This window comes from Lissotriton helveticus, chromosome 10 (genome assembly GCF_964261635.1).
Source record: "Lissotriton helveticus chromosome 10, aLisHel1.1, whole genome shotgun sequence".
Classification (NCBI taxonomy): domain Eukaryota; kingdom Metazoa; phylum Chordata; class Amphibia; order Caudata; family Salamandridae; genus Lissotriton; species Lissotriton helveticus.
This window is the reverse complement of record NC_136071.1, coordinates 383,421,911-383,447,632: the sequence shown is the minus strand read 5'-3', so window position 1 is coordinate 383,447,632 and position 25,722 is coordinate 383,421,911. Positions and strand designations below refer to the sequence as shown.

Here is a 25,722-nt window from a genome sequence, read left to right as displayed (position 1 = left end):
GGCATCTCCTATCATCGGCGGCCACGTGCACCCCAAGCAAAGCATTATGGGCAATGTAGTGACGGCTTGGAATAGGTATACAAATGTCCTGCTGAACGGAGCCCTCTGATGAGCCCCGGCAATTCGTTGTCTTCCTCAATTCCTTGATGTCAAACCTCGTTAGGGAAACTGGCAAATGTCATTCCCTCAAGCCCCCAGGTTCCCGGGGTGGTGCTTTCCGACGGCACGACAGCCACCAATAAATGAGGCTCCTGCTTGGTATCGAACATTTGGAAGGCACTCGAGTGACACCACAGTGTTCCAAGCATAACACTTTTATTCATGCGGTAAGGAAGACATCTGCATGCTGCTTTCACAGTCCCCACCACTTTCGCCAACGCGTTTCGAGGATTCTCTTCATCAGGGCCGGTGGTGGAAAAAGCATGTCCGCTCACTACCTTCGCTTGAGGTATACTGTGGCATCTCCTATCATCGGCGGCCATGTGCACCCCAAGCAAAGCATTATGGGCAATGTAGTGACGGCTTGAAATAAGTATGCAAATGTCCTGCTGAACGGAGCCCTCTGATGAGCCCCGGCAATTCGTTGTCTTCCTCAATTCCTTGATGTCAAACCTCGTTAGGGAAACTGGCAAATGTCATTCCCTCAAGCCCCCAGGTTCCCGGGGTGGTGCTTTCCGACGGCACGACAGCCGCCAATAAATGAGGCTCCTGCTTGGTATCGAACATTTGGAAGGCACTCGAGTGACACCACAGTGTTCCAAGCATAACACTTTTATTCATGCGGTAAGGAAGACATCTGCATGCTGCTTTCACAGTCCCCACCACTTTCGCCAACGCGTTTTGAGGATTCTCTTCATCAGGGCCGGTGGTGGAAAAAGCATGTCCGCTCACTCCCTTCGCTTGAGGTATACTGTGGCATCTCCTATCATCGGCGGCCACGTGCACCCCAAGCAAAGCATTATGGGCAATGTAGTGACGGCTTGGAATAAGTATGCAAATGTCCTGCTGAACGGAGCCCTCTGATGAGCCCCGGCAATTCGTTGTCTTCCTCAATTCCTTGATGTCAAACCTCGTTAGGGAAACTGGCAAATGTCATTCCCTCAAGCCCCCAGGTTTCCGGGGTGGTGCTTTCCGACGGCACGACAGCCGCCAATAAATGAGGCTCCTGCTTGGTATCGAACATTTGGAAGGCACTCGAGTGACACCACAGTGTTCCAAGCATAACACTTTTATTCATGCGGTAAGGAAGACATCTGCATGCTGCTTTCACAGTCCCCACCACTTTCGCCAACGAGTTTCGAGGATTCTCTTCATCAGGGCCGGTGGTGGAAAAAGCATGTCCGCTCACTCCCTTCGCTTGAGGTATACTGTGGCATCTCCTATCATCGGCGGCCACGTGCACCCCAAGCAAAGCATTATGGGCAATGTAGTGATGGCTTGGAATAAGTATGCAAATGTCCTGCTGAACGGAGCCCTCTGATGAGCCCCGGCAATTCGTTGTCTTCCTCAATTCCTTGATGTCAAACCTCGTTAGGGAAACTGGCAAATGTCATTCCCTCAAGCCCCCAGGTTCCCGGGGTGGTGCTTTCCGACGGCACGACAGCCGCCAATAAATGAGGCTCCTGCTTGGTATCGAACATTTGGAAGGCACTCGAGTGACACCACAGTGTTCCAAGCATAACACTTTTATTCATGCGGTAAGGAAGACATCTGCATGCTGCTTTCACAGTCCCCACCACTTTCGCCAACGCGTTTCGAGGATTCTCTTCATCAGGGCCGGTGGTGGAAAAAGCATGTCCGCTCACTCCCTTCGCTTGAGGTATACTGTGGCATCTCCTATCATCGGCGGCCACGTGCACCCCAAGCAAAGCATTATGGGCAATGTAGTGACGGCTTGGAATAGGTATACAAATGTCCTGCTGAACGGAGCCCTCTGATGAGCCCCGGCAATTCGTTGTCTTCCTCAATTCCTTGATGTCAAACCTCGTTAGGGAAACTGGCAAATGTCATTCCCTCAAGCCCCCAGGTTCCCGGGGTGGTGCTTTCCGACGGCACGACAGCCACCAATAAATGAGGCTCCTGCTTGGTATCGAACATTTGGAAGGCACTCGAGTGACACCACAGTGTTCCAAGCATAACACTTTTATTCATGCGGTAAGGAAGACATCTGCATGCTGCTTTCACAGTCCCCACCACTTTCGCCAACGCGTTTCGAGGATTCTCTTCATCAGGGCCGGTGGTGGAAAAAGCATGTCCGCTCACTACCTTCGCTTGAGGTATACTGTGGCATCTCCTATCATCGGCGGCCATGTGCACCCCAAGCAAAGCATTATGGGCAATGTAGTGACGGCTTGAAATAAGTATGCAAATGTCCTGCTGAACGGAGCCCTCTGATGAGCCCCGGCAATTCGTTGTCTTCCTCAATTCCTTGATGTCAAACCTCGTTAGGGAAACTGGCAAATGTCATTCCCTCAAGCCCCCAGGTTCCCGGGGTGGTGCTTTCCGACGGCACGACAGCCGCCAATAAATGAGGCTCCTGCTTGGTATCGAACATTTGGAAGGCACTCGAGTGACACCACAGTGTTCCAAGCATAACACTTTTATTCATGCGGTAAGGAAGACATCTGCATGCTGCTTTCACAGTCCCCACCACTTTCGCCAACGCGTTTCGAGGATTCTCTTCATAAGGGCCGGTGGTGGAAAAAGCATGTCCACTCACTCCCTTCGCTTGAGGTATACTGTGGCATCTCCTATCATCGGCGGCCACGTGCACCCCAAGCAAAGCATTATGGGCAATGTAGTGAGGCTTGGAATAAGTATGCAAATGTCCTGCTGAACGGAGCCCTCTGATGAGCCCCGGCAATTCGTTGTCTTCCTCAAATCCTTGATGTCAAACCTCGTTAGGGAAACTGGCAAATGTCATTCCCTCAAGCCCCCAGGTTCCCGGGGTGGTGCTTTCCGACGGCACGACAGCCGCCAATAAATGAGGCTCCTGCTTGGTATCGAACATTTGGAAGGCACTCGAGTGACACCACAGTGTTCCAAGCATAACACTTTTATTCATGCGGTAAGGAAGACATCTGCATGCTGCTTTCACAGTCCCCACCACTTTCGCCAACGCGTTTCGAGGATTCTCTTCATCAGGGCCGGTGGTGGAAAAAGCATGTCCGCTCACTCCCTTCGCTTGAGGTATACTGTGGCATCTCCTATCATCGGCGGCCACGTGCACACCAAGCAAAGCATTATGGGCAATGTAGTGACGGCTTGGAATAAGTATGCAAATGTCCTGCTGAACGGAGCCCTCTGATGAGCCCCGGCAATTCGTTGTCTTCCTCAATTCCTTGATGTCCAACCTCGTTAGGGAAACTGGCAAATGTTATTCCCTCAAGCCCCCAGGTTCCCGGGGTGGTGCTTTCCGACGGCACGACAGCCGCCAATAAATGAGGCTCCTGCTCGGTATCGAACATTTGGAAGGCACTCGAGTGACACCACAGTGTTCCAAGCATAACACTTTTATTCATGCGGTAAGGAAGACATCTGCATGCTGCTTTCACAGTCCCCACCACTTTCGCCAACGCGTTTCGAGGATTCTCCTCATCAGGGCCGGTGGTGGAAAAAGCATGTCCGCTCACTCCCTTCGCTTGAGGTATACCTTGGCATCTCCTATCATCGGCGGCCACGTGCACCCCAAGCAAAGCATTATGGGCAATGTAGTGACGGCTTGGAATAAGTATGCAAATGTCCTGCTGAACGGAGCCCTCTGATGAGCCCCGGCAATTCGTTGTCTTCCTCAATTCCTTGTTGTCAAACCTCGTTAGGGAAACTGGCAAATGTCATTCCCTCAAGCCCCCAGGTTCCCGGGGTGGTGCTTTCCGACGGCACGACAGCCGCCAATAAATGAGGCTCCTGCTTGTTATCGAACATTTGGAAGGCACTCGAGTGACACCACAGTGTTCCAAGCATAACACTTTTATTCATGCGGTAAGGAAGACATCTGCATGCTGCTTTCACAGTCCCCACCACTTTCGCCAACGCGTTTCGAGGATTCTCTTCATCAGGGCCGGTGGTGGAAAAAGCATGTCCGCTCACTCCCTTCGCTTGAGGTATACTGTGGCATCTCCTATCATCGGCGGCCACGTGCACCCCAAGCAAAGCATTATGGGCAATGTAGTGACGGCTTGGAATAAGTATGCAAATGTCCTGCTGAACGGAGCTCTCTGATGAGCCCCGGCAATTCGTTGTCTTCCTCAATTCCTTGATGTCAAACCTCGTTAGGGAAACTGGCAAATGTCATTCCCTCAAGCCCCCAGGTTTCCGGGGTGGTGCTTTCCGACGTCACGACAGCCGCCAATAAATGAGGCTCCTGCTTGGTATCGAACATTTGGAAGGCACTCGAGTGACACCACAGTGTTCCAAGCATAACACTTTTATTCATGCGGTAAGGAAGACATCTGCATGCTGCTTTCACAGTCCCCACCACTTTCGCCAACGCGTTTCGAGGATTCTGTTCATCAGGGCCGGTGGTGGAAAAAGCATGTCCGCTCACTCCCTTCGCTTGAGGTATACTGTGGCATCTCCTATCATCGGCGGCCACGTGCACCCCAAGCAAAGCATTATGGGCAATGTAGTGACGGCTTGGAATAGGTATGCAAATGTCCTGCTGAACGGAGCCCTCTGATGAGCCCCGGCAATTCGTTGTCTTCCTCAATTCCTTGATGTCAAACCTCGTTAGGGAAACTGGCAAATGTCATTCCCTCAAGCCCCCAGGTTCCCGGGGTGGTGCTTTCCGACGGCACGACAGCCACCAATAAATGAGGCTCCTGCTTGGTATCGAACATTTGGAAGGCACTCGAGTGACACCACAGTGTTCCAAGCATAACACTTTTATTCATGCGGTAAGGAAGACATCTGCATGCTGCTTTCACAGTCCCCACCACTTTCGCCAACGCGTTTCGAGAATTCTCTTCATCAGGGCCGGTGGTGGAAAAAGCATGTCCGCTCACTACCTTCGCTTGAGGTATACTGTGGCATCTCCTATCATCGGCGGCCACGTGCACCCCAAGCAAAGCATTATGGGCAATGTAGTGACGGCTTGGAATAAGTATGCAAATGTCCTGCTGAACGGAGCCCTCTGATGAGCCCCGGCAATTCGTTGTCTTCCTCAATTCCTTGATGTCAAACCTCGTTAGGGAAACTGGCAAATGTCATTCCCTCAAGCCCCCAGGTTCCCGGGGTGGTGCTTTCCGACGGCACGACAGCCGCCAATAAATGAGGCTCCTGCTTGGTATCGAACATTTGGAAGGCACTCGAGTGACACCACAGTGTTCCAAGCATAACACTTTTATTCATGCGGTAAGGAAGACATCTGCATGCTGCTTTCACAGTCCCCACCACTTTCGCCAACGCGTTTCAAGGATTCTCTTTATCAGGGCCGGTGGTGGAAAAAGCATGTCTGCTCACTCCCTTCGTTTGAGGTATACTGTGGCATCTCCTATCATCGGCGGCCACATGCACCCCAAGCAAAGCATTATGGGCAATGTAATGACGGCTTGGAATAAGTATGCAAATGTCCTGCTGAACGGAGCCCTCTGATGAGCCCCGGCAATTCGTTGTCTTCCTCAATTCCTTGATGTCAAACCTCGTTAGGGAAACTGGCAAATGTCATTCCCTCAAGCCCCCAGGTTCCCGGGGTGGTGCTTTCCGACGGCACGACAGCCGCCAATAAATGAGGCTCCTGCTTGGTATCGAACATTTGGAAGGCACTCGAGTGACACCACAGTGTTCCAAGCATAACACTTTTATTCATGCGGTAAGGAAGACATCTGCATGCTGCTTTCACAGTCCCCACCACTTTCGCCAACGCGTTTCGAGGATTCTCTTCATCAGGGCCGGTGGTGGAAAAAGCATGTCCGCTCACTCCCTTCGCTTGAGGTATACTGTGGCATCTCCTATCATCGGCGGCCACGTGCACCCCAAGCAAAGCATTATGGGCAATGTAGTGACGGCTTGGAATAAGTATGCAAATGTCCTGCTGAACGGAGCCCTCTGATGAGCCCCGGCAATTCGTTGTCTTCCTCAATTCCTTGATGTCAAACCTCATTAGGGAAACTGGCAAATGTCATTCCCTCAAGCCCCCAGGTTCTCGGGGTGGTGCTTTCCGACGGCACGACAGCCGCCAATAAATGAGGCTCCTGCTTGGTATCGAACATTTGGAAGGCACTCGAGTGACACCACAGTGTTCCTCAAGTGAAGGGAGTGAGCGGACATGCTTTTTCCACCACCGGCCCTGATGAAGAGAATCCTCGAAACGCGTTGGCGAAAGTGGTGGGGACTGTGAAAGCAGCATGCAGATGTCTTCCTTACCGCATGAATAAAAGTGTTATGCTTGGAACACTGTGGTGTCACTCGAGTGCCTTCCAAATGTTCGATACCAAGCAGGAGCCTCATTTAATGGCGGCTGTCGTGCCGTCGGAAAGCACCACCCCGGGAACCTGGGGGCTTGAGGGAATGACATTTGCCAGTTTCCCTAACGAGGTTTGACATCAAGGAATTGAGGAAGACAACAAATTGCCGGGGCTCATGAGAGGGCTCCGTTTAGCAGGACATTTGCATACTTATTCCAAGCCGTCGCTACATTGCCCATAATGCTTTGCTTGGGGTGCACGTGGCCGCCGATGATAGGAGATGCCACAGTATACCTCAAGCGAAGGGAGTGAGCGGACATGCTTTTTCCACCACCGGCCCTGATGAAGAGAATCCTCGAAACGCGTTGGCGAAATTGGTGGGGACTGTGAAAGCAGCATGCAGATGTCTTCCTTACCGCATGAATAAAAGTGATATGCTTGGGGGAGGAGCCAAGCTCGCGATCGTAATGGTCGCTTTGTAGCTCGGCTCCGTCAGCCTTCCGGCCTGTCTCGCATATCCTGCTGCACATCCAGCCCCGAGACGACACACTCGAGAAGAAACAGAAACGTAACGTGTTGCTCCTACTCACCGTCTGATCTGGAGGCTCCTGCGTGCCGCGGTTCCGAAGTTGTGCCCCCGGAGGGACCGGGGCCTCCGCGGTGATGAGACCGGGGCCTCGCCTATTGGACCCAGCCTGGCGTTGATGTAAACGTCGGCCCCGGCCGAGAGAGTGAGCCACTGGTGAGAGGCCATTGTGCGAGCATCCCGGTGGTCCTGATCCGGGCTTGCATTGGCGACCGTGAGGCTGGTACGGGGCGCGGTGCTCCGAGGACTGATCGTGTGAAGGGGTCCCCCCACCGCTGCTCCGTCCATCCGCCCTGGAGCCTCGCGCCCGGGCTCTGTTCGTCAGACACGCCAGCGATAGTACAAGCGGACCCCCGACTTTGGCGGCTCTCCTTTCTGCACCAAGGCTGCCATTAGCGGGACCCCCTTAGCACCTGAGGGAGTCCGCATCTGTGGGACTGATCCGAGAGTCGCGGAGGGTGGTGACGAGGCTGAATCTACAAAATGGCGGCCGTCGAACTAGGCCGTGGATATCCTCAAGACGGCGGACTTGGGTTGCTGGACTGCACGGGGGCCTGGACATGTGTGCGTGAGCCTACAATTGGCGACGTTCTTGACGCATTACGATCCTTGCATGCGGCCTTGGCCCCCGGTGCCCCTGGGAGATCGGTGCGGTCCGCCGCCATCCTAGATGGACGGTTCTTCATGGTCCCCTCTCGTCTCAGTGATGCCACTGCCTCGCCCCCCTCGGTCGCGACGAGGGTTACTACCGCTGTCCGTCGACAGGTCTGCAAGCAAGTGGCTTTGGAACCTCCTGCGCTTCAATGTTTGGAGTTCGGGGACTTGGTTATCGTACTGGGGCCCGATCCTACCCGAGTGCCCGAAAAGCATGGTGGACTGCTGCATATCTTTGCCTTGATGAGGTCGTGTTTCCGCACTGCAGGGGAACCCCCGCTTTCCCGAACGGCGAGATTGAACTCCTGTCTTTTACTGCCCTTGTTAACATTGTTGGGACACTTGAACTGCATACCCGAACTTTTGTTCTCTTGCCTATGGACTGACCTCCCTGGCCTACGTTTTTATCGGAATTTTTTTCATTCGTGTGATTGCCCCGCACCGAGTTGCTCACTTCCCGCTGTCATGTGGTGGGTGGTAATTGTGGCTAAGAAAGGCCTGGGGTGAGATACATTGCTCCCGTGGATTGCTGGTGTACAGATCCGTGGCGCAATTGCCCGTATACATAGTGCTGTGGGTGACCCCCTTGTAAGTTTTATGACGCTCGAGATTGTGTCGTTTTCGTTTAAACGTATTACGATTGTATGGTTGGGCGGAGGGCTGAGGCCGACCGTTTTGTCTCTGCTCTTTTACTCCTCCCTCCCACTTCTTTCTGTCTTCATGTCCTTCTTTTTGTCTCTTTATTCCTCTTCTCTCTCTTGTCTCCACTATATTTCGGGTTCTGATTTAGGGCGACAGGCACGCTGCTGGGGGGGTAGGCCATAGCCTTCTGCAGGGGTGCTGGGTGGGATGGGTGGGATGGGTCTTATCTGCTGTTTTATTTTCCTTAGTTCTATGGCCCTTTTGTGTCCCTTATAGGAGCGCCGCGTCTGTCCCTGCCTCCCATGGTACGATTGGGGTGGGGTCTGTATCATCGCTGCTCTCCTTCTTGTGGCTATGCTGCATTTCAATTGCGACTCCCATCCCTTCCTCGTTGCTAATAATCCTGCTCTTTTATGTGTCCTTGCTACGGGGTGCTTGTATCGGCGCGGCGTTCTTCTCTTTCAGTCTGTATTTTTCTTTTTCCCCTCTTCCTTCCCCTCCCCTCCTCCTTTTTTTCTTTCCCAAAGGTTAGTATGACGGGTTAGTTCTAGTGATGTCAATATTCCGGTTCCTTTGTTCTGTTTCCGATGTACTACTGGGTGGTGGTTGTGCATAAGATGAGTCTAATTGAATATTGATTTGTGTTAACCGCATCTGTTTTCATACTGATGTATACTGTAGTGACACTCCTCCGCATTGCTGCCCTTTAGCTTTCTTGTAGCCACTGGTTTGCTTTGGGAACCCGGATTCATTTATGCTTTAACCGAGCCTGTTATACTCCTTATCGTAATATCATAAAAATTAACCTTCTTTGTTCCTGTTTGCGGGCCGTCCAGATCCTTCCCCCCCTCCCCTTTTTTGGGCTGTATTGATTGCGCTCCTTTATGATCGATTCTGTATATTTTCCTTCTGGATTTCTTGACTGCTCTATCGTGTCGTGGCCGGCCGGACTGGTTGTAGGCCCAGATTTGTATATCCTTTCTGTACAAATAAAGGTTTAAAAAAAAAAAAAAAAAGTGATATGCTTGGAACACTGTGGTGTCACTCGAGTGCCTTCCAGTTGTTCGATACCAAGCAGGAGCCTCATTTATTGGCGGCTGTCGTGCCGTCGGAAAGCACCACCCCGGGAACCTGGGGGCTTGAGGGAATGACATTTGCCAGTTTCCCTAACGAGGTTTGACATCAAGGAATTGAGGAAGACAACAAATTGCCGGGGCTCATCAGAGGGCTCTGTTCAGCAGGACATTTGCATACTTATTCCAAGCCGTCACTACATTGCCCATAATGCTTTGCTTGGGGTGCACGTGGCCGCCGATGATAGGAGATGCCACAGTATACCTCAAGCGAAGGGAGTGAGCGGACATGCTTTTTCCACCACCGGCCCTGATGAAGAGAATCCTCGAAACGCGTTGGCGAAAGTGGTGGGGACTGTGAAAGCAGCATGCAGATGTCTTCCTTACCGCATGAATAAAAGTGTTATGCTTGGAACACTGTGGTGTCACTCGAGTGCCTTCCAAATGTTCGATACCAAGCAGGAGCCTCATTTATTGGCGGCTGTCGTGCCGTCGGAAAGCACCACCCCGGGAACCTGGGGGCTTGAGGGAATGACATTTGCCAGTTTCCCTAACGAGATTTGACATCAAGGAATTGAGGAAGACAACAAATTGCCGGGGCTCATGAGAGGGCTCTGTTCAGCAGGACATTTGCATACTTATTCCAAGCCGTCACTACATTGCCCATAATGCTTTGCTTGGGGTTCACGTGGCCGCCGATGATAGGAGATGCCACAGTATACCTCAAGCGAAGGGAGTGAGCGGACATGCTTTTTCCACCACCGGCCCTGATGAAGAGAATCCTCGAAACGCGTTGGCGAAAGTGGTGGGGACTGTGAAAGCAGCATGCAGATGTCTTCCTTACCGCATGAATAAAAGTGTTATGCTTGGAACACTGTGGTGTCACTCGAGCGCCTTCCAAATGTTCGATACCAAGCAGGAGCCTCATATATATATATATATATATATATATATATATATATATATATATATATATATATACATATACATATATATATTCAGGTGGCTGAAACTTATGTTTTTTTCAGTGAACTTCAAAGGTTTTGTAAATGATAATTTTTAAATGTATTAATTGTTATATTTTTTTATACTGATTTACTACATTATTTTAAATTATTTATATTTAGATATTTTATTTTTTAAATTACATTACATATTTTTAATATAAATTGAATAACATTTTTTTACACCTCTCTGCAACGCAGCCCCCTGGCGCGTTTGCAGAGGGGGAACTAATTCCCCTTGCATACTGGTGGTCCCTGGGGGCCAACTAGCCCACCAGGAACCTCCAGTATGTGCCAGGGGGCTGCATTGCAGAGAGGTGTAATGAGGCCACCCTCCTTTTTACACCTCTCTGCAACGCAGCCCCCGGGCGTGTTTGCAGAGGGGGAACTAATTCCCCTTGCATACTGAGGGTCCCTGGGGGCCAACTAGCCCACCTGGAACCTCCAGTATACGCCAGGGGGCTGCATTGCAGAGAGGTGTAATGAGGCCACGCCCCTTTTTACACCTCTCTACAACGCAGCCCACAGGCACGTTTGCAGAGGGGGAACTATTTCCTCTAGCATACTGGGGGTCCCTGGGGACCAACTAGCCCACCAGGAACCTCTAGTATGCGCCAGGGGCCTGCGTTGCAGAGAGGTGTAATGAGGCCACGCCCCTTTTTACACCTCTCTGCAACGCCCCACACTTCTTTTTCACTCTGCCCCCGGGATTTGGTCCCCCCAGGGGGTAATTTGAAAAAGAACAGACCACGTTTTTTATTTTAAAAAATTGGGCCTTGGGGGTCCTTGTGGAACCACCTGAGCAGGCCTAGGGGGTCAGGGTGCTTCTACCCTGCCCCCTTTTTGAGTTCTACACGTTTGTTTTCCTGCTTTCTTGTGCCTCAGTCTACCGAGGCACAAGATGGCTGCCAACAATTTCTGGTTTGGAGTGTTGACAGACAGTTGACAGCCAATCAGCATGCAGCTTGTGCTCGCAAAGGTACGTGTATGTACGCGTACGGTACGCGGACCTGTACGCATACCGTACGCGTACCGTAAGCGCCTATAGATATACTTATGATTTTACTTATGATTTTCCCAGGAACTACAGAACGGATTTACACCAAGCGTGATCTGCGACCTGAACTCTACCTTTTTGCCAAATTTTATATATATATATATATATATATATATATATATATATATATATATATATATATATATATATATATATATATAAATATTCACTGAAAAAACCATAGGTTTCAGGGCCGTTTTAGTTAGTTGGACATTTCACTCGTACAAAACCATGGAAATTAAATGTGTTTTATATATGTATATCTCAAGATCGATGGAAGAATAAATGGGTATATAAGTGTCTAAACGGATGATTTTTTTTATAACTGACTGATTAAGTGTATCTTTGTGAATACATGGGTTAGTGAGTAATGTTTAAATATGTAAATATCTGTATCAGTCTCTCACTTTGTGTATAAGTAGCTGCATGGGTTGGTGAGTAGCTACATGAGTGTCTATATGGGTTATTAGTTGTTTTTTTGAGTATCAGTATGAGTGTCTGATTGTCTGTATGGTTCGGTGGGGGGTATTACTTAGTGCATAGATGCATGAATGAGTGACTCACTGTTTGTATGTGTTGAAGACAGCATGTGTGCAGGACTGAATGGGTGGATGAGTGTGTGTGTGAGTGTGTTAGTGAGTGAATGACTGTCTCAATAGTATCTTTATGAGTAAGCAAATATGTTTTAAACTAGTATATGTGAGTATTGGTGTATATAAGTGAGAATATGTGAGAGTGAGAGATTGGAAGAGTTCCTGTATAAATAAGTATGTGTTTCTTTAAGTGATTGTTTAAGAGAGTATGTGTAAGTTTCTGTAGCAGTAAGTGTGGTGGCGTGTGTATAACTATATGCAAGTAAATGGATGTTTGATACTTTGTTTGTATTTGTGACTATGTGTGTGAGTAACTCTATGGATGAGTGGTGGTGTGTAACAGGATGAATAGGTGTATGAGTACATATGATGAGTGAGTACGTGTATGAGTGACTATAGGACTGTTGGTGAATGAGTGGATGCGTGTGTAGATCTTGGAATTACTGAATAGGTGTGTTGTAACTGGTATTGGTATGTCCATTGTTTTGAAAATGTTAGTTTGTATTTTTGATTGTGTGTATCAAAGGTTATATTACAGTGGGAGAAGGTCTGCCACTCTATCACAAGGATGATGTCATGAGTGATGTCATGAGTGATGTCATTTGAGATGTCATGAGTGATGTCATGAGTGATGTCATGAGTGATGTCACTGACCATGTCATGAGTTATGTAATATGTGACGTCATCAGCAGTGCATTGCGGGGGCACGAGTTATAGTTAGCTGAACTAACTATAATGGGGGAATTTCTATGGTTTTGTACGAGTAAAATGTCCAACTTATTATAACGCCCCTGAAACCTATGGTTTTTTCAGTGAATTTCTAAGGTTTTTTAAATGTTAATTTCTAACTATAACATGCCTGAAACCTATGTTTTTTAAGTGAATTTCTAAGGTTTTTTAAATGTTAGTTTCTAACTATGCCTACAGAGGTAGGACATGTGAAGAAAGAAGAAAAAACGCACAGAAAGAAGCAAAAGAAATGCAGAAAGAAGCAACAGAAGTCCACAAAGACGAAGAAAAGTGCAGGAAAAAGCAAGACATGTGCAGAAAGAACCAACAGAGGAGCAGAAAGAGGCCTTGTTGCAAAATCATCCTGTGCCCACAACTTTTTCAGACGGGTACTGGTGGTAACTGACTCTGACTAACCAGGCCTAGAGCCAATGCTATGCTGAAAGACACTTAGAATACAGTGAAAACATACACTAGGGAACACTATGAGTTGGAGTGCCCCTGTGATTAGCATGACCTCCTCTGTAAGGTCCTTGCACATAATAAGGCAGGGAGATTAAAACTACCTCTAAGTCAGAGGTCCAGAAATATACTATTTTAACTAGTAGTCGTGTTTGCAGAGTGGTGGAGAATGGGTGCTGGGCGTCCAACCAATGCTCAGGAATTCCGCTGCGTAGGACTTACAGGAGGTACCATGAGGGATTTTTAGCTCCCAAACTCCCTCAGGACTAAATTGGACTTCGTTCCCCATCTCGTATGCGTATACGAGGCACGTTTGCAGAGTGATAGAGAAAGGGGGCCATGGCCTCCAAAATGCCTTAGCAATCCCACTGTGTGGGACTTACTGGAGGTAACAAGAGAGGTAGTTGGCCTCCAAGGACATCCTTGGGGGTGAACTTCGCAAACTATTACCTCCAGTCAGTCCCACACAGCAGCATTGGTAAGTACTCGTAGCAGGCCATGCCTACTTTGCCCACCACTCTACAAACGCACTCCCTGGGACGCTTTTGGATGGGGATTGAAGTCCCCTTCACTGCTGGGGGTCCTTTAGAGGCCAGCTTGCCTACCTTTTACCCCCAGTAAGCCCCACGCAGTGGGATTGGTGAGAGGTAGACAAAGGCCATGCCCCATTTCTTCACCACTCTGTAAACGCGCCCCCTCGCACGTTGTAATTTGGGGTATTTTTTTTGATAATCAATTTTATTGACATTTTTAGCATAACAAACAAATTCATTGGTTGCAGTTCATTAATCAACAGGATAGGCATGACAGTACAGGTAGGCGATAGAGGAAAAAGGGCGTTCCATCAGGGCACAGCCCGACAGTTCAAACGGTAGAGACAGGTATACACAGAATAAATCAAATACAGGCAGATCATCAGGGTGGAAGCATGTTGAACCATTTACCCCACACTTTACTGAATAAGAACAGGCACCCCCGGGCTTCGAATAGGGCCTCCTCTTGGATCCCGCACCAGTCCACCCACCCGCCTCCAACCCTTGACAGAAGGCGCCTTAGCCTGGGACCAGTGCGCCGCTATATCTCTCTTGGCAACCGCCACAGCTGTCCCCAACAAGCGCTTGTCTGCCCTGGAGCCATCCAACCCATCAAACACCCCCAACAGCAGACGCAGCGGATCATGGGGAACCTCCCATCCCGGGGCCTGCGTGAGCTCACGCTCCACCCCCCCCCCCAAAAACGGTGTCAATGCTGGACAGCAACATACCATGTCATAAAATTGGCTGGGGCAGAGGCACAGCACGCACACGATGGGGAGGGTCTCAACCAGGCCTGGAATAAACGTGTCGGGGTGAGATAAGCCGCGTGGAGGTAATAAAGTTAGACTAGGCGCAACTTGGAGGATGTGGTCAGGGTTTTGGGTGCCATAAGGGCATCCCTCCAATCCACCTCTTCCAGGGGGCCCAACCAACCCTCCCAGCGAGCCATGAGCCGATCCAGCGAAGCGGGACCATTGTTTACCAAGGACCGATAGATACGGGACACTCCCCCCTCCCCAAATTTCCCATCATCACCTGAGCCTCCAGCGTGCTGAACTCTGGAAGGGAGACAGGCGGCGATACATGTGCATGAAGGGCGTGTCTGAGTTGTAGGTATTTATAGTGTTGAGAGTGTGGGAGACCGTGGCGCTGCCGTAGGTCCACAAAGGAGCGAATGTGGTCTCCCACCCAGGCATCCCCGAGCACTGAAACCCCAATGAGGTCCCAGCGTCGGAACCCCTGTAGGGACGAGACTTCCTGCATCCAGGACCCGTGCCAAAGCGGCGTCTGCCGAGTGAGCTTTCGATCCCACTGCACGTGGTGGAGAGCCATACGCCAGGCCAGAAACACCGTCCTGGTGACCGAGGGCAAGGCCTGTGGCACCGGGCTACCATATAGAAACGGCTGGATCCGTGGGAAGTCCGACGTGCTAAGTTCCACACGGTATGCAGGGTCGGACCAGCCGTCCGCATACCAATCATGGATGACAATACGTTTTGCGGCCAAGTAGTAAAGGTTGAGATTGGTGATCCCCATACCTCCATCAAAGGGGGGAATACGACAGTGTGCCAAAGATAGACGTGGTCTCCCCCCCTCTGAGGAACTGAGTGAGGACCCCGTTCAGATCACGGAACCAACTACCCGGGAGGTGGATCGTAGTGTTTTGTAACATATAAAGAAAATGGGGGAGATTCATCATTTTGAAGAGGCCACTTCTGCCCAGGGGGTTAAGGGGAAGGTTCTGCCACCTTTTGAGATCCGCCTTCATCTGGACGACCAGGGGTGTGATGTTTAAAGCCCATTCGAGGTCTGGCAGAAGGGTTATCCAGACGCCCGTGTATTTGACTGAGTGTCTAAGGGGGGATGTCCGACTGCCAGCAGAAATAATCCCTGGAGGGATGCAGGGGGACCAAAGTTGACTTTGCCGGATTAAGATGGAGTCCGGAGACCTGCTCAAAAGCGACTAAGGCCGCTAGGCATCGGGGGCCCGAGCTATCTGGGTCTGCCAGGTAAAGCAGAACATTGTCTGCATATAGGGCTATCTTATCCACCTGGCTCGAGTCCCATGCCCAGCCTCGAATAAGTGGATCTTGCCGGATAAGGGCCGCCAGGGGCTCCATCGCCAGTGCAAATAAGAGTGGCGAGAGCGGACACCCCTGAAGCGTACCCCGTCGGATCGGGAATACCTCCGACAGCTCCCCATTAATGAGTACTCAGGCTCTGGGATTGGTGTATAAGACTCTGACCAGATGGCAGAACAAGGGACCGAAACCCATCCTGTCCAGCACATCCTGCAGGTACTCCCAATTCACCGTATCGAAGGCCTTCTCAAAGTTTAAGAGGAGTACGGCCAAATACGGGGTTAGGTGCTCCTGGTGGGCCAGAGCCAGGTGAAGCCGACGAATGCAGTGACGAGTGCCCCTGGCCGGCATGAACCCGCACTGGTCGGGGTGGACTAGGTCCTGCAGGAGGGGACGAAGCCTCTGAGCCAGGACCGTGGCGAAGATCTTGATCTCCGTATTGATCAGTGAGATCGGGCGGTAATCCACACAGCTCAAGGAGGGCGGCTGCGTCTTCGGAATAACCACGATCGTGGCGACAACCGACTCAGGCGGAAATGAGTCTGTCTCCACCACATGGCGGAAGAGATCCACCAAATGGGGGGCCAGGATATCTCGGAAAGCCGCATAGTACTCCTGAGGATGCCCATGGGGACCTGGCGTTTTACCGGGGTGTAAGAGCGAGACGGCATCCTGGACTTCCTCCAGGATGAAGGGTCGGTCCAAGGCTTCCGCAGTCTCCGGAGGGAGACACTGCAGTTGGGTACCAGTCCCTTCCAACAAGTCGGCCAGCGAGGCCTCCGGGGAGCGGGCGGCATAGAGGGCCGTAGTAAGCAGCAAAGGTTTGCGCGATGGATGAGGACGCCACGTGGAGGGTCCCGGTGCTCGAACAGATCTCCGGAGTGATTTGGTTGACTTTGGGATAAGACACAAGATTGTGGAGGAGTTTGCTGTTCTTATCACGCCACCCATAAATACGGGCAACCGAGGAGCGCCATAGCGTCTTAGCAGATTCCAACGAGATCCGATGGCATCACCGTCAGTGAGTTAAGCTGCTTCAGCTGTGCTGTCCGGGATTCCTGCAGAGTAAGTTGAGCCGTTTGCTCCGACCGCTTTGCGTGGACCAGTCCCCTGGCCACCCCTCGGATCAAGGCCTTGCTCGCCTCTCACAGCGTAAAAAAAGAAACGCAGTTCCTGACCAAGTGACTCCACCATCGCAGAGTCCTGCAAGAACCTGGCATTTAGCCCCCAAACCACTCGGGGCCCGACGGTAGTGATCCAAGATAGAGGGAGAGGGGAGAGTGATCCGAGATCCCCATGGGCAGTATCGCAGCCCCAGAAACCAGCTGGCAGTCTGTGGCGGACATTAAGAGGAGGTCGATCCGGGAATGAGTGTGATGGTCTGCCGACGTGTGGGTGTACTGTTCCCCCCGGGGGTTCCAGACCCGCCAGACATCACAGAAGCCAAGGGCCGAGAACCAGCTGGAGAGGAGCTTCGCGGAGGCGACACGGGTTCCGGAAGGGGTCCCTGTCGTATCACGCCAGGGCTGCAGAACAAAAGAAAAATGTCCAGGAATGAAACATTTGAATATTAATTCCCTTATTCCAATGGTGTCATAAAAACACTTAATTGATTGTAGTCATAGGGATTCAATGCAAGACACTATTACTGTATCAAAAATATAGATTTTAATTCTCATTACACATGTAGCTTTTCTCCAAGATAAAAGTCTGGCAACAAAATACTACCGATAAGTCATAATAAATACAATGGTAGTATGAAAAACACCTTTCGCATAAAATATGGACATTTGATTCAACCACATTTGCGTGAATTAACACAGTATAATTGGTAAATTAAACTCTAATTAATTTGGTATTTATGCAAAAACGGCGTCGTGAGTCGACGTTTCGGTCCCCCGTTGGTCTGGCAGATCCTTAGGACCATCTTCAGGACAAAACTGTTGCACAACAATATCTAATATAAACACAATGACAAAAACATAAATATTACCCTATGGTACAAAGAGAATTATGTAGTCTGCTCACACCACAAAGAAAACAAACTAGTGTCATGCCACCACATGATTCAGACAATGTCAAGCCTCCACAGAATAGAAATCAAAAGCAAAATCAAAACACCAATCACCACACCACCACTACAGTGAGTGATTCAGACTAATTCGTAACTTAACAGAAACCTCCATGAATACCCGGTGGGAATGTATGAGTCACCAAACAGGCTCAAATTACTCACATGTCTCAAAAATCAGACTTAGTCGCAATCTAGTGGGGAATGAAACAATGTACTTAACATCCAACAGTGGGTTAGTGGACACTGACAAATCCACCACTGAAAGTTAATACTCACGTCAAGACAAGCCAGACTGGTCATCTACAAGATAACGACACAAGCCCTGGTTACCAAAATCTACATCGAACTTGATCGTCAACATTGTATATGCAACATCCATGTGTGAAAGAATAATACTTAATCAATCACTTACGTCACGAAAAGCCACAATACAACCTAGGAATGTAAAATGTTGCATACCGCCGTTAGTCTCGAGCATGTAAAATGCCGAAGACAACAAAATGGAGATGCATAAATCATTCGTAGCTCTACTTACTTAAGCGGCAGAGAAACCGGCAACACTCAGTCTCGAAACGCCTGGCAAAGAGTCCAGGATTCACCGGGGAAGCAGTTTACCACCTGGTTAAGACGCCGAGAAAATAATGACGACAAATGCCCGGAACCAAGGCGGCCATATTAGAGTGGAGCAAAGAGTATCTAACCACATAGGCCTATCCACATTAAAGAGCTCATTGATCGACAATGCTCTGTATAAGAACGCCCACTCATAATTCAGGATCGAGTAGGTAATTCGAATGCGCCAAACATAACGAAAAACACTAATTACATTAGATCAAAATGGATGGCGGCCATAATGGAGCGGGTCTAAATAACGGTCCACATAGGCAAAATACATATAGGCACATCTAAATGTAACGTGCACTCACTAATAACAACACCAAATAAGCATAAACAAAAATGAAAATGAAGACTATATCAAGAAACCGGAATTGAACACACAGCCGAGTGTTCAAAAAACGCAACATGAATTGCACTGGTCCAAAACATTTCTAAATGGTAGTAAAGGTTGACCAATGTAACAAACCTTATTGTAATGTAGAAACACTCAGCCGAGTATTTACCAAAACACCCAATATCAGAAAAGGGGGGGAAAAGGGGTAGAAAGGCCAAAAAGTACAGCTCTGTACAGGTCTATAAAGCCTATATTTCTAAAAGGTGGTAAATGTCATGGTAGACCAATGTGTCAAACCTTACTGTAATGTAGAAACACTCAGCCGAGTGTTTATCAAGACACCCAAAATAACAAAGGCAAACAGTACTCAATCTGTCCAGCTTTAGAAGGGGAACAACCACAACAGGTCTTGAACTGACATGATGTACATATTCTATGCTATAATTATCTTAAAATGGCTAGTGTATGCCATTCAATTAAAGCATTCAATCGATTTTCACCCGTGTTGCAAGACCAGATCCATTTATTTTCATTTTGCGTGAGCAGCTTGTCTACATTCTGTCTTCTCTTTGACAACTTCAAGGACGAACCATTTCATTTCAGAAGGCAAATGAGACATTTTGTTATAATGTTCAACCAGAGGAGCCATACTAACATTGCAACGGATACGTGATTGATGTTGTAAAATGCGCTTCTTAATTTCCTGAGTTGTTTTTCCAATATAATTCAAAGCGCAAGGGCACTGTATACAATAAACAGCATTCTTAGTTAGACAATTCGAATGGTGCCTTAATGTTATTAGTCTCCCATTTAAACAGCAAGTCTTTGTTATTTCAGTGGTTGCGCAAGCCGTACACCCACCACAGGGGTAATGTCCTACGATAGGTGTCAGGCCCCATAGGTTTGTGATGGTACTGGACATCGGTTCAATGTAAGCTTTTACAAGATGATCACGCAAATTTCTCCCCCTCTTAAATGCAAAATGTGGCATTGCGAATTGTGGCTCTACCTTTCTGATAAGGTGCCAATTGCGTCTGATGATCTTAATATGCGTTGACTCCATACCATAAGTCATGACTCACATGATAGGTTGCGTCCTGTTGTCATTAACAATTTCCAGTTCTGATTTCTGTAATAGGTCTTGTCGGTCATAGAACCATGCCCGTTTCATGGCGTGTTTGACTAATCTATATGGGTATGATCTCATAACCAATTTAGCCTGAAGTATCTTAGCTTCTCTAAAATAATCCTCCCTTTTGGTACAGTTCCGCCGGATGCGGAGAAACTGACTTAAAGGGAGATTATCACGCAAATTCCGGGGGTGATGGCTGTTGTATTTCAATAGCGTATTTCTCGCCGTGGGCTTAGTATATAAACTCATTGCAAGGACCCCTTCATCATGTGTAATCTGCAAGTCTAAAAAGCTGATGACATTGGGACTGCTTTCCAATGTGAACTGTAGGTTAGAATAATCACTGTGATTTAACCATGAATGCAATTCTTCCAATTTGTCCTGATCTCCTTCCCATACAATGCATACATCATCGATGTGTCGTAGGTATTTGCATAAATTTGCACGGAAGGGGTTATCATTATAGATCACCCTTTCCTCAAAGGCAGCCACAAAATGATTTGCTATGTTGGGTGCAAAAATTGCCTTTGTGGTGCACATAAAAGTCACAGTTAAAAAGAAAATAATTCTCTTCAAGGGCAATTTTGGCACAGTCAGCAATGAACCAAGTGGGGACTTGATGGGGACGTATACGGGTCTCTAATATGTTGACAATAACTTGTAAGGCTTCCCTCTGCGGTATGCTCGTATAGAGACTCTTGATGTCCATCGTGGCCAAGATATTAATTGCGGGATCAAATTGTACACCTTCTAATTTTGTAATCACATCTCTGCTATCTTGAGTAAATGACTTAGTTAGACACACAAAAGATTTTAAAAAATAGTCAACATATTCTGCCAGTGGTTGGAACACCGACTGGCACCCAGCAACAATAGGTCTTCCCGGCGGATGTTGACTATTTTTGTGTATCTTAAGTAGCGTATAAAACGCTGGAATGTTAAAATCTTTTTTATTTAGGTATTCAAACTCTTTTTTACTCAACCATAGTCCTTCCTGTCCCATGGTTGTCAGTTGTAGGATCTGTTTACGAATTCTGGGGGTAGGGTCACAAGATAATTTTTTATAATGGACAGGGTTACTCAGTTGTCGTAGGGCCTCCTGATCCTATTCAGTCCTATTCTGTACAATAATACCCCCCCCCCCCCTTTGTCTGCCGGTTTCACTATTAAGTCATCCCGTTCAGATAACGATTTTAGAGTGGACATATCATCCTTTGACAAATTAAACTTGACAAATTTTCTGTCTTGAAAAAGCTGTTCAATCTCAGTCAATACCACATTTTCAAATGTGATGAGTTCCTTAGGCATAAGATTGTTCGTCGGGAAAAACGTGGATTGACATTTAAGGCCGCTGATGGTAATTGGCCCGCTACATGGTGTTTTATGAAAGAAATGTTTTAGCCTTAAGGTTCTAAAGAACCTATGGGTCTCAACTAATGTGGAGAAAACATTGTTCCTATTAGTGGGCACGAATGACAATCCATGACTGAGAACCTCAATCTCCCTAGAATTAAGTTTGTGCGCTGCAGAACGGCGTTAAAATCTCCTCCTACCACCATAAGACCCTGCGGGAGGGAGGAGATCACTTTTGTTAGGTGGTGAAGTGTCGTAGGCAGGATTGGGGGGGGGATGTAGAGACACAGGAGGCTCGAGGGGCGCCCCTCGATGGTTCCTGAGACGGCCACATAGCGACCCTGCTCGTCGCTCTCGGCTCTCGCCAGGGTAAAGGGAAGCCCTTTCATAAGTAAAATAGCCACCCCTTGGGATCCCTGTGTAAAACCAGAGTGCCAGACCCTGTCAAAGCCATAGCAAGCTAGGAAGTTACACTGTGTACCCAGGAGGTGCGTCTCTTGGAGGAAGAGGATGTCCGGCGCGTGGCGGTGAGCAGCGCCGAGGACAGCCGTGCACTTAATTCGGTCTAAGAGGCCATTGACGTTCCATGAGATGAGGTGGATAGGCCTAGTGAGTGTGTAAGTCATCTGAGGAATGGACTGTGGAGGGGGGGATAGCTACTTGGGACCCTACCCACTCAGAGGGGAACACCAACCGAGCCCGTGCCCAGAAGCGGGGACAAGGAAGATGTTGATCTTCCCGTCAGCTGTGTAACGCAAAGGAGGGGGGAACATAACTACCGAAGGGTGCCTCCGATGGCGGCCCATGGGTGGCCGAAAACAATAAACTGATGGACGATGTGAGCTGCGTGTCAACTGTGGATCAGTCAGAGAAACATGGGTATCGAAGAACTGCAACCAGTGGCCCGGCAAAACAAAACAAACAATCGAGGAACAACGGTCCCCCGCCCCTCCCAACCCCCCAACTCCACCCACCCTACACTTCTGAAGTGGAAGAGTCTGTCGCCCAAGACCCTAACTACGAACTACACCCCGAAAGGTGATTCGCTACTCTAAAACGCTTAGCAAACAATCAGTCAGGAGGATGGCTGAGTTGGACCCCCCTCCATATATACGGATGCATGCCCACAATGAAGAAACATGGAGTGAATAACCACAAGTCGCAAGATGATTCCAGTTCAGGATGGCAGTAAGACGATAAACCTTGGCCGGATCTTCCAGCGTAGCCAAGGGAGATCACCCGTCGCTGGACCAAAGGTAGGTGCATCATTTCAGGTCCTGAAGGGTAAAATGCAGGCATGCACCATGTGACCCCGATCACACCCCCTCCTCCCCACCAGAGCCACGGATCATGGGGCTGCCCGACAGGTCTTAGTCTGACATGGCCCTACGACGGGTTACATCTGATCGCGGGGCGCTACCCATGTCGATAAGGGAGGACCCCAGGGTTGGGGAGGAGGCCCTCTGACTCAAGGCCGGACTCGGGGAGCATCGGGGTCTTGCCCCTGGCGATCGAGAGCGCCCCCCGTCGGTTGCCCCGCCATCTGGACCCCGTGCGGCGCCGCTGCGCCTTGGGCACCTCCCGGCTGGGTCGGCCCGTGGCCTTCGGGACAGGGGGGGGGGCATACCAGGCAGGAGGGGCTGATCTTCTGTAAGCCAGGTCCATGCCGCCTGTGGAGTGTCGAAGAAGAATGTCTTTTCCTGAAAGAAAACCTTAAGGCGGGCCGGGAAGAGAAGCTCATAGCAGAGGCCCATGGCTCTGAGTTTCTGCTTGACCTCATCGTAAGACCGGCGTTGTGTCTGCACTTCCCTAGAGTAGTCCGGAAAGATCATGATCCTGAGATTTTGGGAAGTGCACTGGACCATGCACCCTGGCGGCCTGCAGAATCGCGTCCCTGTCCCTGAAATTGAAGACTCGAAGAATGATGGGGCGGGCCGGAGCCCCAGGAGGGGGTTTAGGAGCAAGAGAGCGGTGAGCTCGCTCCACCGCAAACCAGGGGGAGAGCTTTTCTTTAGGGACCCAGGACCGAATCCAAGTCTCGATGAAGATGTCAGTGCGTCCCTTCTCCACTCCCTCCGGAAACCCTAGGAGGCATAGGTTGTTTCTCCGGGCACTATTTTCCGCATCCTCGGCCCTGCCTTGTAACTCCGTGGTCTGGGTCTGCAGGCGGGCCACCTGGGATTTAAGAGTGCCCATATCATCTTCCACCGTGGAAAGATGGGACTCCGCCTCTGTAATACAGGCCGTGGCATTACGGAGATCTTGCCGGATCAGTGCCACATCAACCCGCACTTCCCCGATCTTGGTTTCGACAGAGGCCTTTGATGCACTGATCGCCTGCAGGATAGTGGAGAGGTCCTCTCCGGTCGCCCCAGGTGTCGTCACAGCCCGACTGCCGGATCCCGGTCAGGCTTGGTAATTTGGTCCATTGTCGTTTGAGTTGAGGGCCCACTGGCCTGAGAATCGCGGTTCCTGCCCTTGGTCCCAAGAGGCAGGTGGAGGTACTCGTCTGGGGGGGTAAGGGGGCACGCACACAGCAGAGCCTATGCTGTCGCCCCGCCACCCGGTACGGCAGCCGATCCTTCCCCAGTCCCCACGATGGAGGGAGGTGACCGGTCACCAGATCAGCGTATCCCACAAAACAGTGGCGGCCCTCAAGGCAACTTCAAAGGGTCCAAGACTCCAGGACTCCTTCACAGGCCCCCAGCTCGAGATCCTGGGCCTCCAAGCTGGAAGAGGGGGCAGGCACACACGTGCGCCACCCAACCAGGCAGCCGGTCTGTCCCACGTTAAGCCACAGCGTCACCACAGCCCACAATCGATGGGGGAAGAGGGGGCTCGACGGCCTCCAGAATCAAGCAAACGCCCCTCCGGTATCTCGATGGGTAAACAAAAAGGGGGGGCGCTCACCCTCCTGCAGAGCCCACCATCCACAGCCCCTCGCGTCCCCGGCACCAGGAGACAGTCCAAGATGAGGTCGGCGGTCCCCCTTCCCCTCCGCGGGTCCCCCAGTACCTCTCACACCCGCCGCACCCCGGACCATCGGGGGGTGCTACATCTGCAGCTGGGCATTAGGGGGGCACCCCAGCAGGGGACCCAGACGTAGATGCAGGAGGGCCCACCCGGCAGCAGGCAAATCCGGAGTTCAGAATGGGCCCGGGCTGCCCATCTACACCACAATGTTCAGGTCCAGAGCCTCTCCAGACCTGGGTCTCCCCTCTCCGTGGCCCGACTCGGCCGCCGCAGGATGCGGTGGGAGGGGAAGAGGGCCCACCCCGCTACTCCCTCCGCCTCCTCACCTCGCCTGGATCGCGCCGTAGGTCGCCGCCCGCCTCAGGCGTCACCTCCGCCACTCCGGCAGGCATGGCGTCCGGGGCCCGACAGCTCACCACTCCACCGGGCGCTCAGGCATGGATCCACCCCCTCAGGCCGCCAGCAGAGGCGGAATCAGCTCGGCAGGGGGAAGCGCCGCTTCAACGCCCTCGACAGCAATCTCCTCCGGGCACCGCCGCCGCCGGGGGAACGTCAGGCGCCGCTCCGCTCCTTCCGATCTCACAGGTGCCTCAGGGTCCGCCCTTCACCATCGCGGACACCGAGGCTGAGGGCCACTTCACATTCTTAGACCACCGCTCACTCCTTCGCCCCAGAAATCGGCTGTCACCATCAGTAAGCACAGGTCAGCAGGGCGGGAAGGGGGGCTGCCGGGGTGTCCGGCTGAAGAGTCAGGCATACAGAACGGGCCGCACGGGGGCCGCCATTTTGTTGAGGGGAGCGGAGGACAGCACGGGCGGCCCGGGCAGCAGGCAGGTCGGCCAAATGAGGCTCAGGGCAAGCAGACAGGTTCCTAGAATCGTCCCAGAGACTACGGGGAGGCTATGGTCAAGAACAGTGGGCCGATGCAAGGCGGATGACGGAGGGGGTCTGGAGCACTCTTAGAGTGCGACCGCCATCTTGACACCTCAAACCACGCCCCCGTAATTTTGGGTATTAAGTCCCCTTGAATCCTGAGGGTCCCTGGGGTCCAACTAGCCCACCAGGTACCTCCAGTAAGCGCCACAGAGCTGCGTTGCAGAGAGGTGTAAAAACTGACGTGGCCTGGACCACCTCTCTGCAACGCAGGCCTATGGCACTTACTGGAGGTACCTGGTGGGCTAGTTGGCCATAGGGGCCCTCAGGATTGAATGGGAATTAAATCCCCAACCTAAAACGCGCCACAGGGCATATTTGCACATGTCACCCCAGGCCGGCCCTCTCCCTTCACCACTGTGCAAACATGCCCTGTGGCACGTTTTAAGTTGGAGGATTAAGTCCCCTTGACTCCTGAGGGTCCCTGGGGTCCAACTAGCCCACCAGGTACCTCCAGTAAGTGCCATAGAGCAGTATTGCAGAG

At 50.6% G+C, this 25,722-nt stretch overlaps 1 protein-coding gene across 1 annotated transcript in view; it reads right to left on the bottom strand.

The window, feature by feature from the left end:
- The window catches only part of NOS3 (nitric oxide synthase 3), a 999,469-nt gene that overhangs the window by 953,227 nt on the left and 20,520 nt on the right, over positions 1-25,722 (bottom strand). The window lies entirely within an intron of this gene.